This window comes from Manacus vitellinus, unplaced genomic scaffold (genome assembly GCF_001715985.3).
Source record: "Manacus vitellinus isolate BGI_N305 unplaced genomic scaffold, ASM171598v3 scaffold_26_pilon, whole genome shotgun sequence".
NCBI classification, from domain to species: Eukaryota; Metazoa; Chordata; class Aves; order Passeriformes; family Pipridae; genus Manacus; species Manacus vitellinus.
Window position 1 is genome coordinate 3610631 of NW_021939960.1, and position 6509 is coordinate 3617139.

Here is a 6509-nt window from a genome sequence, read left to right on the forward strand (position 1 = left end):
ACTGAACCAATTTGCTTCAATGCAGGCATGCAATTGCTCATCTGGCACCCAGATGCCTTCACACTGGATCTGGCATCTTCTGGCAGCCCAGCCTTGCAGAGAGGATTAATATGGAGCCGCAAACTTCACAGCACTGTAATTTCATGTGACCTTCTATCTGCAGGCACCGGGTGTTGTGGTGGTTTATCGACAGCAGTACAAATGTACCTCACGTGCCTGGAGAATGAATGCAGCATGTACAGATGCTCCTGGTGAAGCCACAGTGGAGGGACCAGAACAGAGGAATCTGGATTAAGAGCTCCTTTCTTTTCAGGATCACTTCAGGGAATGATGATGAAGTGTGTAAGTGTTTTCCCATGTTACACCAGCGAATTGAAGGGGTCAAGCCAAACACCTGAAAAAGTCTAGAAAAATATATATTAAAAAAAATATAGAAAATTCAATAGGAAAAGTATTTACTATTACAAATGATGCTGCAAATGAATAAGGTGAAACACAGCTGAATCCTTTTAAAATGCACTTCGCTATTTACAGTTGTTCACTGGAGATGTTTGGGATGCAGTCAGTGCTGATAGTTCCTTTGGAGAACCAATCCTTTTATTTGTGGTAACCATCCACCTGCAATTAGAGAAAAAAAATAATAGAAACGATCAGTAGCCTATCACTGTAGCCTAGCTGAGGGTAGGAAGAGCAGAGCAAATTAACTGAAGGTTCTCTGTTGAGACTGTGCTTTTAAAGGGTCGAAGATGATGATCAGTGAGGAGCATAACTCCTGACAGCCCCACTCCTGCTCTATTCAGCAGTGATACCTAAAACCTGGGTATTTCTGGGCCATGGTTGCTTTTTATCAGACTAGCTTCCCAGCTAATGCTTTCAGAAACAGGTTTGAAATTAAGATTTCCATATTTATGTGCCTATTAACATAGGTACATTAAAAAACTTAATGAGCTTATGTAACAAATTGCTGTATGACATTGTTAACAACTCAAGAGAGGATCTGTACTTAGGGAGATAAGAATGGCATTTGCAATGGCACCAGCTCGGGTAAAATTACAAGGAGCATCAATTGCATGGTTCGGGGAGACTGTCCTGAGACTGGAGCCAGCGAGGTGTGTGCGTGGGGAGCCCTGTGCCATAACCCACTTGCAGAGCTCCAGCAGGGCGACACAGCCCTCAGCCTCCGCCCAGGGATTTTCCATAGGGAACGAGATGAGTCCGTGGTTGCAGCCCAGGTCTCGGCAGAGTCAGCATCACCTCTTTGCCATCACAGCCTTCCTGCGCTGAGCAGGACCCTTTGGGCATGTCTGCAGATTCCAGAGCTTTCCCTGTGCCTGCTCTGAACCGGCTCCATGTGTCAGCAGGGCTGGGAGGCCGCCAGCCATGGCTCTTCCTGCTCTGGGAGGGAATCGGTGTCTCGAGCACTGCAAGGGCTCCTGCAGCTCCCAGATCACATCTGGCCAGCTCGGGGCAGGGGCAGGGCGAGCTGGAGGTGTTTGTAGCTTGTAGATATGCTTTACATTTCCGTGTTTCCTGCTTCCCCACTATAAACAAGGAAATGCCGCATCCCCAAACTTTTGGGACAGGAAGATGGCGTGTTGCCTACGTGTGTAGGTAGTGCAGGGCTGTGAAGGCAAGCAGAGCGTGGCAGATGTTCAGTCTGGGACTGCTGGAGATGTAAATTCCCCCGTGTTTGTGTGCAGACACAATCCTCACTGCTGACCAGACTCATGGGCACAGCACGTTCTCCTGAGAAGCTGAGGAATGACTTTTAGGGAGGGAGAGCTCAGGATTTAAAAAAGTGAGTGCTCAGAGCCTTCCCCTCCGCAGTTAGTGCAGAGTTTTATGTGGACAAAGTGGGACTCTTCCACCCACTGTCCCAGGAAACCACCACTGGGCAACAGCTGTGGCAGCAGAAGTGTGAACTCATCCCTCCCTCCCATTCATTGGGAAGCCTCTCTCTGACTCTCCACACACCTCTGTTATTAAGCAGGGCCAGGTTTGGGTTCCAGAAGGCACTGTGGGCTTCATGAGGTTTGGCTTGCTTTGCTGGAACAAGCCACAGGTGCAAGTGGCAACTGGTGCCTTGGGCATGGACAAGGAGCCTGGGCGTTCCTGGGGCACTGGGGGTTCTGGAGCACCCTAACTTAAAGGCCTTAGTTTGCTGGCCACCGTGGTGGCTTTTTGTGCTGGCTGGGAAAGAGCAGGTGACACTGCCCCACCAGGGAACAACACCATGACTTGGAAACTGGGAATAGACTTGAACTGGTGAAGGGCTTTGTGCTGTTTGCAGTGATGTTGCTCTGAGCAGCTCCCAACCACAGCTACAGCAGATTTACAGCCTCGCTGAAACGCGAGCAAGGGTTCCTTTGGCAAAACTCTGCCGGGATAAGCTATGCTGACAGAAGAGCACTTTAGCTGGTGTATTCTGTGTTTACACAAGGGGAGTGCTTTATCGGGCTGGCTCTGCTGGCAAATCTCCCCTCGGGCTACTGAGTCTCTGCAGCCTTACTGTGGAGCTGTATGGGCAGAGAATCCGAGGAGAGGAGAGATGCATCCGGCGAGGGGACTTGGAGCCTGCACCGGGCACTTTGCCAGGCTGTCCCCGGGCAAGCAGTGCCCGACAGCCGGGACCCGGGCTGGGTTCAGGTCACTCTGGCAGCTCACCAGCACACACACCCTCGGCGTGGACACCTCGCCGTGCTCTGGGCTAACCCATCATTTGCATGGGTGCAGCTTGACCTGGTTTGAGCCCGTGTCTGCCGCTGGATTTGCATCTGTTCAGCTGAGCTGGTTTTGTTTCGCTCTTGTGATTGTTTTCAATTCTAATGCAGCCCGGCACAAGGAAGTGGTGACCTCGTTCCTCTCCTCTCAGCATCAGGGCTGGCTTTCAAAGGCACCATCCGTCTTGCACTGATTCAACTCTCACTTTAAAATCTGCCCTGCCTGCCTTTCAAGTTCCCTCTTGTTCCTTGACAGACCCTTTCCCCATGGGTCCCCAAAGCAAAGCTTCCCTGTGCCCCAGAGGGAGAGAGCAGCTCCTCTCACATCCCCTCCAAGGCTTTCCTCAGCTGTTGGCTCATCATCAATCCCAGCTCTGTGGACACCCAAGTCATCTAACAGTACAAATTCAATCTGGATCAGCTGTGAACCTGGGGCTGCCTTTCTGCTGAGTCAGTCAAAACACATGGTTAGAGTCAGCTTTGGAGTTTTTGTGAAATGGTTTTGGTGACAGGATAATGGACCAGGTCAGGCTGCAATGGTGTGGGTAGAAGACACCTTATGCAGTGTAAAACTGCTGCAAGTTGAAGTCAGCTTTATTTTTAATACATTTGCATATATAGAGTGAATTTATATTGACTTAGTGCTTTCCAGTGGTGGATTTTTAGAGGAGGAGGAGGAGATTTAAAGTAACTTGCACTGTGTTATCTGGCAGTGTCTGGACTGTGGCTCCTAAATCCCATTCCATGGGAACTCTTGACTCTTTTGTGAAACAACTATGTCAGAGGTTGGAAGTCCAGCAAATACCTTTGTTACAGCACTTAAATTTCTCTGGACTGGACTGGGCACTTCTTACTAGTCTACTAGAAATGTAGCACGGGGAAAGAAAGACCTGGGGAGCAGGTGTGGAGAGCCAGAGCTGCCCAGTCACAGTGGTGCTCCTGCACAAAACTCTGTAAACAGCAGCAGTGATGGGAGATCTTGGAGCATGGGTGCCTGTGTGCAGGCAGAGGGATGACAGAGAAAAGGTTGGAAGCCCAGGAATGAAGATGGCTGAAGTGCTGCCTGAATTCAGGTTTGAACTGAAGGGGTTTAACACAAGAAAAATCAGCTGGACATCCCAAGTCTGTGTCCTTTTGCACTCACACCTGCACATAATTAGGCAAACATGAATAAGAGGTTTCTAAGTAGTGTGAATTCTTTCACCACAGAATATCTACTTTGTGCCTTTGCAGCAGTAGTGCTGCATGAAGTTTTGCAAGTAATTTTGCCTGGAAAAAAACCAGATCTATTAAGAAAACACCTAGCACCTGCATATGTTTGCTATAGAAACCAAAATCAAGTCCTCGAGAACGCAGCTTGGAACAGGTTTGGAAGAATTTGGAGGTGTTTGCTGGCACCTGACAGCATTTTATAATGCTGACAGCCCTGCCATGGTACCTTATTAACGTGATTGTCATGGGCAGAGTGCATTAGGTGCAGAGTTCTGACTGATGTAATTTTTACCAGCAGTTCATTTTGTTTTCCCCACACAGCTCTGCTCCATCTTGCCATGCAATGGAGTTGGCAGCTCACCAGTGTACCAGCAATGGAGAACACCACAAAGGAGGGAACGTGGTGCCACGTTGCTGTTTAGAGGGATTAGGAGTTTTCAAGGAACTGGACTGTGGAAGTATAAGAGTAACTGAATTTGTTTTCTTTACTTATTTAAATTGCCTACAGGGAAAATCCTGAGCTTCAACTGACATGACCCATTTCCCTGACATCAAGGTCAGCTTACTGATTTCATCACTCCTTTAAGATGACTGAAGAGTGAAAGGTAACTAGAAATAAGGCAACTGAATTCTCTGTAAATTCTTTCCCTGCTGCACAGGAACTGTCTGCATCTCTGCTTTGTATTGTGCTCAAAATACTCTTGGAAAGCATTTAGATTATTTATCTATTAGGATTTTAAACTTGGCACATCTGTGTATGTCTATGTATGTACGTGGAGAAGTGGATATTTTAAAAAACACACTTAACACACTTGATTGATTCCCTGAAGGTGCAAAGGCTGCAGGATCCCTCAAAGCTGGGGGTGGAAAAAACCCTTTGTACCTGATGCCCATCTCTGTCCATGGAGGATCCTTCCCCAAGCCATCACCATTGTGCCTCAGCACTTTTTTTCCTAAAAGATGGTGCATCATTTAAGGTATTGTGTAGGCTTCATGTACCCTGGGAGCAGAGGGAAGGATGAAGAAGCCTCTCATGGCAGATGTTTTTACAGTGCAAGTGTAGCTCAGTGACAGCATTCACTCCTTTTTCTAGAAGGGGAGAAGGAATGGGAAACTCATATTGAAGGACCTGTGTTAACTACAGCCTGAATTGTGGTGAGCAATGTTTTTTCAGCTCATTTCTGTGTGTTTGAAATGCTTTTTAGCTGGTTAAAGCTATGAGATTCTTTTTTTTTTTTTGGTACTGTTGGGGTTTTTTTCTTATTGTAGTATAAGCAATTAGCTGTAGGAATGTATGATCCACCAACCTTTATTTTTTAAAGTATGAATTATGCCTATTGTGCCAAGAACCTGTTTATCTTTTTGCTTTCAGAAAAAGCCTAAGTAAATCTATGAACACTGATTTTACGTTTAGCATTGTGGTGTTTTGACTGGTTTTGGGTTTTTTTGATCTTGTTTTTGTTTGGTTTGGGTTTTTTTTAAGTGAAGCCTGTTTCCTGCAATAGAGAACTGAGCTTGGTTACACACAGTCCAGCAATGGCAGCCTTTGGAGCAACACTCTGACTAACAGCAATGAAGGTTATGGCACTGCTGTTCCAGTTGGATTTAAAAAGGAGGGAACAAAAAAAATCTGGGCATCTCTCTAGAATGGAATGATCACACCACTGCAGGCAAAATGTCAGAGCCCTGAGAAGGTACCTCAGGATCACTGGGCAAGGATGGAAGGAGCTTGGGGATCGTGGCTCCCACCTCTCTCTTGGTTCCAGCAGATTAGAATCCAGCCCTCAACAGCATTGGATCTATAATTCTTGTTTTATGAATGAGGAGACTGAGGTAAATGCAGCTGCTGTCATATTTGTGGTCATCCCCTGCCTCAAGGACAGGGACAGGCTGGGAATCTGGATCTGCCTCTCCCCTGTCCCATGCTGTGGCTGCAGGCAGGCTCGTGTGAACTCTCTCTCCCAGGTATCTGTCTCCTGCCGCAAACCATCCAGCTCGGCAAAACTTCTTGTGTACGAAAGCCAGGGAAACTCCTTTGCTGGAGCCCGAGGCAGCTGCACATCCCTGCTGAACCTCTGCCACATGCCATGGAGCATCTGACCCAGGGCCTGTGAGCTCCTGGTGCCAAAGCCTGTCACTTCTGCCCGGGAATTGCTAAACAACCTCTCTGCTGCGGGCTCACGGCACGCTATGGCCAGGGGACTCAGCTCCTCCAGCTCCAGCGGGAAGGAGCAGCAGAAAACATAGCTGGAATCTTGTTTATTAAGCAAATTAATAGGTTGGGAAAAAACTAGCCTTAGTGTGGACATGCTTTTTTCTCGCTTCCTGCAGAAGCAGGGGCTGGAAGCTGAGGCAGGGAGCTGGGAAGGCAGTCAGTGTCACAGCCCCGACGGAGGCCGGTCCCTAATACCGCTGTAGAACCATAGAATGGTTTGTGTTGGAACGGACCTTAAAGATCGTCTCGTTCCAACGCCCCTGCCATGCTTAGGGACACCTCCCACTAGACCAGGTCGCTCCAAGCCCCAGCGTGGCCCTGAACACCCGTAACAGCGGTGCGGGTGTCCCGAGCCCCGCTGG